This window comes from Antennarius striatus, chromosome 8 (assembly GCF_040054535.1).
Source record: "Antennarius striatus isolate MH-2024 chromosome 8, ASM4005453v1, whole genome shotgun sequence".
NCBI lineage: Eukaryota > Metazoa > Chordata > Actinopteri > Lophiiformes > Antennariidae > Antennarius > Antennarius striatus.
The window spans coordinates 12,722,890-12,736,717 of NC_090783.1; positions in this window are offsets into that span (position 1 = coordinate 12,722,890).

Here is a 13,828-nt window from a genome sequence, read left to right on the forward strand (position 1 = left end):
TTATTAAATATTTTTGAAAGAGGTGGTAATGTACTTGAATAGTCATTTTGGACAATGTAATTTGTGGTCCTGTTAAAGTGTACTAAATTATACTCAGACATGTTCTTAGTATTTGTTATATATATATCACACACACACGCACGCACGCGAGCGCACGCATTCCTTTTCAGCTGGGAAGCAAAGAACGAGCAAGGCTTGATCTCCAATGTGAATCTGACTAAATGCCGAAACGAAACACACGTTTCATGTTAACACTAGCATCAGCAGTTCTGGGCAGCATGATGTTACTTGGCAACACTTGGGTGTGTAGTAATTGTAAATGTGACTTTAATTGTAAAGTTATATATGAAAATGGAAAATGTATAATTCATGATATTTCCTACGGGATCAAAAGCATTAGATGTCTCATGCAGTTCACAGCCATATACATTTTTTCATAACCAAAGTCCAAAGGATCCACTGTGAGCATGACTTGGCTCTCTATCTGGGGTTCCCACACATTTTTATGAAGAAATTTCGACAACTTTTCTGTAACAGTTCCATAAATCATAAACTATCACGACCAATATACTTACTTAGAGTCCCTTCGACTTTGACTTTATCCAGCACCGTCTTTCCCTCTGCCACTTTTCCGTGTTTCCCAAATGCCACAGCATTCCGGCACTCCTCTGCAGTGAAGAATTTGTCGTAAACAAAATGGAATAAGGGGAGGCAGTCTTTCTTTCCTTCTGCATGGATTCCAGCCAGGTGAGTAGAAGACAAGTATAGGCCACTTTCTGGATACAGCTCTTGCTTCCCAGATCTGTTTGTTGGAGCCAAACCACCAGCCTGAGGTTGAATCTCCTCCATTTTGTCCACAACGCATTTTAATGCCTCAAGGTGCTCACCACCTAGGACACAAAAGATAAATTACCTCACAGGGATACAGCAGCAATCATAAAGTCAAGAGAAGGAAGAGACATGATTGGTCAAAATCTTAGCCCATCATGAAATCTTTGGATTAAAAAAAAAAAAGTTTTAGCTTCCGCACTCAATAACTACCAATGTCCAAAGTAACATTTTACAAATATCAATAATTATAATTTTATTTTGCACAATTGATCATAGCTCAGATTATTTTACATTATAGTTCTTTTTACACTGCTTGGGTATACAGTATACTGTAGTACTGCATAGCAATTGGGTACCTTAGGAAAACTGTGATTGAAAAGAAGGACTATTGATAAGGGAACAATTGATATCAACAGAGACAAAATAAATTTACTTATACCATACAGCACAGGCGGTACGGTGGCGCAGTGGTTAGCGCCGCCGCCTCACAACACGGCAGACCCTGGTTCGAGACCCGCTCTGTGCGGAGTTTGCATGCTCTCCCCGTGTCTGCGTGGGTTCTCTCCGGCTTCCTCCCACCTCCAAAAGCATGCGCTGCAGGTTGGTTGGTCATTCCAAATTGGTTGTATGTCTTTGTGTGTGGCTCCGCGGTGCACTGGTATCGTGCCCGGAGTGTCCCCTGCCTCACGCCCTATGCCGCCGAGATAGGCTCCGGCTCCCCGTGACCCGCTGCAGCGGATACAGTGGTGGTAATCTGAAGATGACTGCCTGACATACAGCACATTCTGGAGTTTGGCTTTCTCCTTGTTGAGCTGCATTTTGTAATAAATAGTCCAAAATATAATAACTTTTTCATTTCATTTTGTAATAAAGCCGCATTTTGTAATAAAGTACTGCATTTTGTAATAAACTGGCTCCTCTAATTTTTCCACCTCTGCTCTGCATGCATGCCCCACATGGCTTCCATGATCTGTTTCAGGTGGACTCAAACATGGCTCTCCACATTCTGGAATTGGATCACGCTCCAGGATTAAAGTATCTGAAGTAGGTTGAAGATGTGTCATGTGTAGACGTAGTGGTTTGGATGTGGTCCTCAAGAACAGCAGGTTGTTGTTGTGTAACAGGGCTGTAGAGCATTTTGAGAAAGCTGTGTTTGGCTGTTCCAGTAGGAGATGGAGGCTGACTTTGCTGGTCCATCCACCCATCCATCCATCCATCCAGACAGACAGACAGACAGACAGACAGACAGACAGACAGACAGACAGACAGACACAGACACAGACAGACAGACAGACAGACAGACAGACAGACAGACAGACAGACAGACAGACAGACAGTCAGTTTATTAATCCCTGGGGAAATTGTATATATCCACTGCTCAGGCATTACATAACGAATAAATACTGGATAAACACCAGGAGAAAAAGAAACACTGACATCACAGGACATACCGCAACACATACACTACACTAACAGACCCATGCAGCACTAACAGGACTTATATACTAAACTATAAATAAAATATGAACAGTATAACATTAAAATATAAACAGTATAAAATTAAAATATAAAACAGTATAAAATTTAATTAAATCCATTCAACCGCGTGCTGACCTCGCCACTTCCCCCCCGCTCCTCCTGAGAGAGTCATTGCACCCCCTGATGGCACGGGGCACGAAGGAGGACCTCAGCCTCTCTGTGGAGGCGTTGTGTGACAGCATGACTGAGAAACTGGAAGTTGGCACTGTGGCCAGGCAATTATGCGCTGATGCTGTGGCTGGACAGGTAGAGATGATTCGGGAGATAGAGGTGGGTACACTGGCCAGGCAGTTGAAAATTGGATGACACCGTATTCCACAGCATATGGGGGAGCCTGTGCAGAGATGGACTGACCTGCTTGAGGTAAGGATGGAAGGTTGTAGAATCTTCGGGCGGCAGTGGCTCAGCGGTAGAGCAGATGTCTCATAGACAGATCGCCCCAGCCATCGGTGGATCGCATCCCGCTCTTGCCATGATGTCACCAGGAGTGTGAGCTGATGGTGGGAGATGTCACCTCACCTCCCAGCCACTGCCGAGGCGCCCTTGTGCAAGGCGCCGTCCCCCCTACAAGTTGCTCAATTTGGGGCTCGTTCCGAAGCCGCTGCCCATCACTCTGCCTCCCAGTGTGTATAGTTTGATGTGAATATATTAACTGCATGCTTGCAGGCCCCCTTGTGTGCTGTGTTGAGGGGCCCTGTATACTGTCAACTAACCTGAGTGGCCATGTAATTTCCCACTGCGGGGATCAGTAAAGTATACTTCTTCTTCTTTGAGCTGCTGTATCACTTTTTTTAATGCCCTTCTTAGTCGCCTTTTTTTTTTAATCCACTGTCTTGTGAGCTGTTCCAATGAAGTCCACAGTGGCACTGTAGAACCTGTTCTCAGACCATCTTGCAAGTACTTCTTCTCCTGGCTTCAGATCTCTGAGGCATGAGGTAGGGTACAATAGGGCAATAAACTGTGCGCAGTTGTGTTGTTGAGAGTATTTTATCACTTTTTATTATTTTACCATGTTATTAGAAGCACTGTGGAAAGTATCTATACTCAATCATTGTATCCGGATACAATATTAAATTGCAAAAGTATTAATACTGAGAGCACATTCCATCACAACACCTCTTGAATATGTGTGCTGTGCCGGCAGCATCCAGCAGACTAAGTGCACAAACTGTTTCTCTCAAAATCACAGATTGAAGCTGAGAAAACATTAGTTTACTTATGTAACCCTGGGTTCTCTGATTACACAGTGAGGTAGATTGAAACGGGCATCCTGTTATGATTTGATATTGGGGCGGGGGTCATTGATGTTACAGTTCTGATCTTTATTTTCTGCACAATTGAAAATGGAATCAAGTATTGTGTATTTTCCGGGGTATCAGTATTGGAAATTCTAGCATTGTGGCAACCTTAGTTCTTAGATGAAGAAAAAAAAACTGTATTAATACAGTATTTCAGCATTTTAATGTTGCCTACTTCAGGTTTTGATGTTTTTGTGGAAAAGTTGTTTTTTGATTAGTTTTTTAATTAATTTTATCAAAATGATAATATTAAATAAATTTCCCATCTCCAGATGCAGTAATAATTTGACCAATAGAGTTGCAAATTTTTGAAGTTCAATTGAGGGTTAAACGCTCTTGACATTTCCTAAAAACAAAACAAAACTGTATATCAGGATTTGTCCCTCAAGTTTGCGAACATATTGATGATTAAAAAAAGCCAATGACACCAGAGAATGTCGAAGATTTCAGTGACAACAGTGTGTAAAGTAAATTAAAAATAACAAAAAATAATATCTCATACTATCTCTGTCATCTCTGGGTGAGCCGGGGTCTGGTTCGTAGAAACTCATCTTCTTCAGTGGGTTTCGCACTCTTTTGGACGTCTCTTTTTATTTTCTGCTGGGCCATTCATCCTATTCAATACATAAAAGTTCAACACATTAATAATTTAAAAAGGTGGTTCAATTTACAATTCTTCTTCTTTTCCTTTGGGCTTTTCCCTTCAGGGGTCGCCACAGTGAATCAATTGCCTCCATCTAACCCTGTCTTCTGCATCCTCTTCTCTCACACCCACTACCTTCATGTCCTCTTTCACTACATCCATAAACCTCCTCGTTGGTCTTCCTCTAGGCCTCCTGCATGGCAGTTCAAAACTCAGCATCCTTCTACCAATATATTCACTATCTCTCCTCTGGACATGTCCAAACCATCTCAGTCTGGCCTCTCTGACTTTATCTCCAAAACCTCTAACATGTGCTGTCCCTCTGATGTACTCATTCCTGATCCTATCCTTCCTGGTCACTCCCAGAGAGAACCTCAGCATCTTCATCTCTGCTACCTCCAGCTCTGTCTCCTGTCTTTTCCTCAGTGACACTGTCTCTAGACCAGGGATTCCCAAAGTGTGGTGCGCGCACCACGCTAGGGGGTGCGCGAGTGTAATGGCAGCAAACACTTTTTAATGGAGGATTAACAGTTTAAATATTTAAATTCATTCACGGAAATCATTGGTAATTTTCAATTAAAATACGTTTTGGGAAAATTTTTAATTAAAAAAAAAATACCCCAAATGCACTTGGCTTTCTCCTAGCTACGTGCTAGCTTGCTGTGATAGCAACAACAATAATATGCCGAAATGCATAACTGGTTAAAAACGGGCAGTCTGTCCGCTATTAAATCTGGGAGAAATGAAAGAGGACAGGATACATTGGCCACAACTGCGAGCTGTGCAGTCTACCAGGCTGAAGAAATCCAGCAGGTAAAAGAGAGTGATGATGACGAGACAGGGGAAACTTAAAATGAGGAGCAACAGAACACACCCGGACACTTAATCGGGAGAAGGGGGTAAAGAACACAATGAGACTCGTACTCGAAAGAGAAAATATGATGTTGAACTTGGGCCTATGTTATTTTGATTCTTTGTGGCGGAGCAGCATGTTTGTTACCATTTAATAACTGTTACAGTTTGTTAAATAGCCTATTTGTTACATAGCAGGGCTCGAAATTGCGCCCATTTTGGTCGCATATGCGCCCAAATTTTTATCAGTGTGACTATTAAATATATTTGGGAGCACCGGTGCGACTAGGGAAAAAATCTGGTGCGCCTTTTTTTGTGAGACAGCACTCCTGCGGTTCTTCCAGGAAACAATGAGAGTGCAGCTGCGGCTGCTCTCCTGGGGGAGAGAGGAGGAACGGAGATGGATGGAGTGTCTATCGCTCCGTCACTGCTTTGCTTTTGGGTAGGTGCTCTTGAAGTCTTTGCTGGTGCTACTAACTTCTACATTTGGGAGCACCAGTGCTACCAAGAAAAAAAGTTAATTTCGAGCCCTGCATAGTAATAACTGCTGTTCATCACACATCTATAGTCGGCTCGCTCTGCGACCATTTTGACTTAAAATATTATTATTGTCATTTTTATATTGTTACTATTATTCTCCCCACCGTTTCTAAAGTGAGAGATCATTAGGCCCATTATTGCACAATCTATTCTGTGTTAACAGGAGCCTATATTGTTAAACTTGATACCTATATGGCTATAAAAACTAGGCCTTTTCTTTCTTTCTTTTTTTTCATGTTTTGGGCATTGGGGGTGTGTCAGCTAAGTCGGGAGGTAGAAGTGGGTGCGCTGACTGAAAAGTTTGGGAACCGCTGCCTTATGCCATATTGTTCATGTGATTCCTTCTGACAGATGCGCCATGATTGGTTGGGCGCCGTGATTGTTGGGGCGCTTGATTGACATGTAGTGGGTGGAGTTGTTGACAGTGTGACAGCGTGAGACTTTCAAGCTTATTCAAATATGTAGGTGGGGAGATGTGATTGTGTGTGTGAGTTATATAGGAGGATTAGGGCCACTGGAAAAAAAAACAGGGTCTATATTGTGAGGTTAAAGTCAGAATTCCGAGACGTCACCACAGCAGCACCACAGGCTTCATTCTTATGTCTGGCTCGGTAATGCCTCATCATTGACGATGTGTTTTTTCTGTATGCCAGGTGCTGGGAATAAAGCAAACACTTCACCTGCAAATTAAAAATTATATGTGTGTGGTTTATTCTGCGTGAGTAACAGAGCTTGAAAATAAGTTTCTCATAAATTAAAAAACTACTTTGTTCGGCGCCACCAGTTCAAAATGTTCTGAGACTTTAGGTCTCCTTCTGGTTGGTTCCATTGGAAAGCAATTTCAAAGCAAACTGTCAGGTGTCACCAATCTAAAAGCTAATCTAATCAATCCAGAAAGTATTGGCACGATAGGCAGCTCTTGGACCAAGAACTGAGCCTTGAGGAAACTCGATAGCTAACTGTAGTGTACTGAGAGAAGTCATTATTAGCATTCACAAATTGGAAACGATCAGTTAAATCTGACTTAAACCACAGCAGTACTGATACCTTAATACCAACCGTTTTGTCCAGTCATTTCAATAGAATATTATGGTCGATTGTATCAAAATCTGCAATAAGATCCAAGAGAACCAGTATAGAAACAAGTTGTTTGTCTGAAGTGGTTAGAAGGTCATTGGTAACCTTGACCAGTGCTGTTTCCTGAGCACTGGCTGACTGGAAATTCTCAAATAATTTTCTCCATTTTCTCCATATAGCTATCATCTCTATTATATGTTAATATTAATATTCAACTGCAGCACAATATGTGTTGCTGATATTAAACAGAGTCCACTGCCTCTATGGTAATCTCTTATCCTGAATTTCGCTTGGGATCATTAAAGTATATATGTATCTATCTATCTATCTATACAGAGAGACCATCATAGTGCATGAAAGACTTCTTGAAATGTTCTTTGTGCTGCCGTGAAGCGAGACCTTAGTTCAATTGTCTATATATTCAGTGGAGGTTGTTTAACAACACCACCCGGTGGGTGAGGGAATCACCCCCAGGAAATGTGTAAAGGGGAACACAGGCTCGAACGAAACACCTATGCCAGGACCCAGACGTGTTTGCAGTAGTAAACAGATTTAAGAGATAATTCTTTTAAAAATATAACAATCCACAGTGTGATTTCAATGAGGTAAAGGGCATACACGATACAGCACCGCTCATTTCACCAAAGCACAATTACTTGCGCTGACCAAAAGATAAGCCTCTACATGGGTGAAATGCTGATATAAAATGTTAATGGTCCCATATTGTACTTTTTTTTAATTCATGTCATTCAGCTGTGAGATGTCAAACTACACGGTATTTGAAATATCTTGCCCCAAAGTGATCCGTGGTCCTCAATATCTTTGAGTGAGTATGGTTAAAATCACTTCCTTTCTGAAACGCTTTGTTTTACTGGGCATACCTCCGAGCTCCTTCTACCACCACCCCCCTCGCCCATCTGAGCTCCTTCTATTAACACTTCCCTCCGCCCTTGGATTCACCTGCATTTTCTTTACATGAGCTAAGTGAACGTGCGTGCTACCGATTGATCACTATAGTCTGGAACTTTTTTAACTTCCAGTTACTTTGCTGCCTACGTATTTCGGTCTTATTCTTTTCGTGTTTTGCACTCTTGTTTTTCATGATACAACTGTTGATTTTTCAGCGCCAAGCGTGGAGCTGCTTTTTCAGTCTGCTGAACTAAGACTGGAGGTCTCATTGTGGACACAATGAGACGTCAGGTGGGTCAGGTGGGGTTTTTTTTGGAGAAAACACACAGCATTAGCAAGTGGGATTGAAATCAGTGGAGGAAATAAGAGGTGATTACACACAGCAGATAATTAAAGCTGTGTTTTCTGACAATCGTCATGGACAATGATGGATCATGGCTAACAACACCAGGGAGCTAAGCTATCGCAGTCTCACGAAACGGGATTTTATCGCTAAGACCAAGGTTTTCTCTTGTAGTATTCGTGAAGTATATTAAACTGTTGGCCTTTACGCACAGTCCCTACTTTATCGCCGTCCACCAACCTACGTAACAGTGATGAGGACAAATGTATCAATATAGCACTTTACTCATACTCATAAGCAACTATAATTAAGATAATTACAGTCTCTCTCTCTGCGTGTATGTGTGTGTGTGTGTGTGTGTGTGTATTATTTTACATGCAGGGTTTAGGTCAGTTGAACGTAACCCTTGACTGGTGACAGTGAATATTCTGTTAGGCTGTAAATTAAGGCTGAGGCTGTTTGTTAATGAGCGTCCTCGCTTTGACTACACGCAGCTCTCAGATCACATAGAAGAAATAGAGATGCTTTTATTCATCGAAAACCATTTTGAATTAGTAATTGATGTGTAACTGGTTATGTGTTCACTATGACGCTGGGGATAGCCTTACGTGGACACACACACACACACACACACACACACACACACACACACACTGGTTATGTGTTCCCTATGACACTGGGGATAGCCTTACACAGACACACACACACACCTGACTGAAGCAAAGCTAACTAGTGAGCCAAGTGCTAGCTGACTTCAACAGCTTGTGACAAACTTTCAGTGTGTAGCTCTGAGCCAGGTCATTACCACACACTGCTACTACAACCTGAACGCGCTCCCTCTTGGGGATGACCATGCCCTTATCTGAGTGGACAATCAAATATGACTCAGGATAGGTCAATTACTTTATCAAGTATGCTGGAGATTTATTTATTTATTTATTCAGTTTATTTTTTTCTTTCCAGACATGTTGTTACAGCAGACTTCATTTGTCATTGTTGGAACATAAACAACAACAACATCCGAAAAGAAAAAAAGGGGTTGACGGGTAGAAGCCATTGGCTTGTCAAGTTCCCCTCCCCTAAATCAAAAACATCTATCTCATTGCAACACATTGTCAACCCAAATTTATACATTGCTTGTCACATTTCAATTATTTTATTTTGGTGCATTGTTGTTTTAAATCGTACATTCAGTCCAATAGGTGTGCATCTTTGCACACGTCTATTGCTCAACCCCTCTGTTGCTGCACTAAGGTTACAGTGACATTTTTCCCAGGCATGACACATGAAGTTTAATTAGCCAGTACTTTAACCATCATTTGCGTCAGAAAAATAAACCTTGCAAAGTCACATTTTTAAAAGTTTTTTTAAAGGCAGATATAGTTCCTAGACTCATAACTTTGTTATCCAGTTTGTTCCAGAGTTTGACGTCAGTAAACGATAATGAAAATATTTTTAGTGTAGTTCTTGCGTTCTTCTGTAAAAATGCTGTTTCCTCTCAGTTGGTAGTGGGATTCATTAATCTGTATTTGTGATTGTATATTTTGTGGTAAATAGTTATTGGCTGCTTTATAGTGTACATAAGTTGTGCAGTTTTGTAGCTTGTGATGTCATGTATTTTCAGTAGTTTAGATTTAATAAATAATTGATTTGTATGAGCTCTATAATGTTCATTGTGAACAATTATTAAGGCTCTTTTCTGGATCAGAAATAAATGTTGTAAGCCACCTTTATATGTGTTTCCTCATACTTCAGCAGAGTAGTTGAGATAGGGCAGGATTAGTGCGCAATATATTATATGGAGTGCCTTCAGATTTAATAGTTTTTGAGTTTTCCACAGCATGGATACACTTCTGGCTAACATTTTTTGCAATTGTCTTACATGAGGTTTCCAATTTAGCATCTCAGCAACCCGCTCAATATTTACTTCATTCAACTTGATATTAATTTTGTGTTTGCAGCTTTTCTTCCCAAATAATATATATTTAGTTTTTGTTACGTTCAAGGATAATTTGTTTATTTCAAAGCATAATTGCAGCTTGGCTAATTCCTCATTGACTGTTTGGGCTAATTTATTTATGTCATTTCCTTTGCAAAGGATGGTTGTATCATCCGCGGAAAGTATCATTTTAAGGACTTTTGAAACCTTACATAAATCATTTATGTAAAGTATAAACAATTTCGGACCCAACACTGACCCCTGTGGTACCCCACACACAATGTCTAATGTTTTTGATGTCCTCCTTCCATAGTGACATATTGTGACCTCTCATGTAAATAGCTCTTTATCCATCCTAGTACCGTACCCATAAATCCAAGTCGCTCAAGTTTTTCAATTAGAATTTCATGATCAATTGGGGGTGGCAGTGGCTCAGTGGTAAAGCAGGCGGTAGAGCGGGTCGTCCTATGAAAATTCCCGATTCCTGCTCCCGCCCAAAACAAATACCTGGAGGTGAGCTGACAGTGGGAGGTGTCAGCTCACCTCTGGAGCACTGCCGAGGCGCCCTTGAGCAAGGTGCCGTCCCCTTTACAAATTGCTCATTTAAGGCACACCAAGATGGAGCTGCCTGCCACTCTACCTCCCTTGCATGCCTACAGGCCCCCTTGTGTATATGTGTGTGTGCTACAGGGGCCTGTACACACTAATATATATATATATATATATATATATATATATATATATATATATATATATATATATATATATATATATATATACACATACATATATATATATATATATACATATATATATGTGTGACACACACAAAATGTATGGTCACATTTGATGTTATGTGATGAATGTTTTTATTTTGGTAATTTTTGTAATTATATTTTAATCATTTATTGTCTGTCTAGAAAAAAACAAAAGTACAATGTAAGTATAATTTTGTTTGTTTAATGGGCTTCTACAGCACCTCAGTGCTGCCAGCAGGGGGCAGGATGTTCGTTGGTGTCCAGTTGTGTACCGTCTTATTAACGGACTTTTGCTACTTCCTCATTCTGATGAGAGAAGCTGAGCTGACGGTATTCAAGGTTGCCTGTCCTCATTATTTCTTCACTTTACAGGTTTGTAAGTTTTGCAAACAAGTATGAATGTACATACACGTTGTTTAATATTTATTTGATATGTTAGAGTAATGTTGCGAGAGTAAATGCCGCATTCACGTGTGTTATCGGAACGTGTAGAAACTACCGTTTTTGTAGTGTTGTGTCACCTAAAATGGCGTCCTTAATAACATCGTCGCAGGTTGAGACGAGTTTTATGTTCAATTAGCATGCTACTTCAAGGCTCCAGTGCATCTCCGGCTTTAGTTAAATGTCTTTGTGTTTTGTACAATAACTTGTTCCAGATGCGTGTATGTGTATGTTCTTAGTGTTTGCAGTTTAATGCACATGTGAACATCTCAGTTTGTTTTATTGTTTTGTCAGTTTTGTCAGCTTAAATTTTACTAATTTCAGTTAATGTCACTATTTCTTTTGCACAGTAAGTCAAGGGGAAACATAAGTGCCCAGTATTTTTATATTGTAGCTGAATGCTAAATTAATATTTTTGATAATATTTTTGATAGTGGTAACAGTTTATGGACTGAAAAAAAGGATGTACAGTATTGCTGTGATTTCAGTATAAACTTCATGGAATGAATGGAAAATGTATGTTAAAGTTAAAAATGTGAAAAAGACTTAAATGTGTAGGTATATTGTTATATTTTGTTATTTGTGGATATTTTGGAAGAAAAATAAGATATTTATGTTAATGATAAATAAACGATTCTGATGAGAGAAGCTGAGCTGACGGTATTCAAGGTTGCCTGTCCTCATTATTTCTTCACTTTACAGAATCTTTTATCTGTCTACGGGATCCAATACCTGGACCTGTAACATATGCATGCGTTTGAATCATTAGCTAGAGTGTGCATTCTTAATTTCCCTTCGGGGATCAAAACAGTATATTAAATTAAAAATTAAATTAAAATTAAATTGTGTCAAAAGCTTTTTGGAGGTCAATAAAGATTCCTATGGAGTATATCTTTTGATCTATGGCATCAGTAATGACTTCTACTGTTTCTATCAGCGCTAACCCAGTCAAACGATCCTTCCTGAAGCCGTACTGACTACAGGCAAGGGGATTGTGCTTTGTTATGAATTTATTCAGTCTGTTATTGAACAGCTTCTCTAGGATTTTTGATAACTGTGGTAGTATTTAAACAGGTCTATAATTCGTGAATTAACAAGCATCCCCATTTTTATATATTGGGACCATTTTTGCAATCTTCATTTTGTTAGGAAACACCCCTTGTTTGAAATGACAAGTTACATATGTGTGTATGAGGTAGCAAAATTCCATCCAATATATCCTTGATTAGCTTAATATCAAATCCATTCACATCAGTAGAAGTTTTTGCTACGCATTGGCTGACCAGGTGTCTCATCTCTGTGTCCTTCACTGGCACCAGAAACATTGATTTTGGGTTCCTTCCTCCAATGTTGTCAAAATCATCCCAGTGCAAGTGTGAGACAGGAATGTTTTCTGCCAGGTCAGGCCCGACACCCAAAAAGAGTTCATTGACTTCATTAGCTATTTCATTCATGTCCTCTAATTTTGTATTTTTAATATTAAAATATTCTGGATAAGATGATTTGGCCTTACTTCGTTTTATAATATTGTTGACTATGTCCCATAGTTTCCTGGTGTAGTTCTTATTTTCTGCAGGCAGATAACTATAGTATTCTTTCTTAATAATAATAATAATAATAATAATTATAATAATAATAATAATAAACCTTTATTGTTCCACAGTGGGGAAATTTGTGGAAATTTACATGCTCTTATTATACATTTATTTCACCTGTTGTTCCACTGACTCATAATCAGTGCTGTGTTCAGCTTCCTCCCCTCTGGCCACAGCATGAGCGTAATTTCTCAGCTTAAGTTTGATGCTGGTGATGATCACGTTATTTATTCAAATGCTTTGTTCGAATACCTCCATTCTTTCTTGTCCTTGCTCTGCATCTTTCTGTATTTATTCCATGTCATCTTCCATTTTTCGCATGCAGTTAAGTAACGGTTTCAGCTTGTCTTCCAGCCTCTTATCAACTTCACTGTTGAACTTATCGAAGGCACTCTTTAGCTCATCCGCAGTACTGGTTAGCACACTCACAGTGTGCTCATCCACCCCAGAGGCCACCCGATCAAGGGTTTCTTTCATGTTTTTATTCTCATACTCCTCGGATTTTCCTCTTCCTCTCGTCATTTTGAAGGAATCAGTAAGATTCAGTAAGAGATAATGATGTAAGGTTCGGCACTGTGGTAAATTTGATTGTTTTTGATTCTGTCCAGCCATGAATCCAAAGGATTCCAATTATCTATTGATGCAGGAAGCGATTGTTTTCCAGATTCTAGGATTTGGTAGGGTTAGTGAGAACCACTATGTACTGTATATGCAGAGACCTGAAAAAATGTGTTTTTCATAATAAGACTATTATTTAAGACCCCTGTTTAAGAAAACAAATGAAACAATAATTAAACAGACCAAAATTTCAACAAAAACCACTACACACTTAAATCAAAAAATGAACCAATCAAAATCATTCATTCATTCATTTTCTGACCGCTTAATCCGCTTGCGTGGGTGAGGGTAGCTGAAGCCTATCGCCTGGAGTTTGCCCCGTCTCATACCCTATGACGGCTGGGATAGGCTCCAGCTCCCCATGACCAAATCAAAATCATAATCTTTTATTAATCCCTTGAAGGGGAAATTGCTTTTCATTACAGTCACTTCGTAATAGAACAAA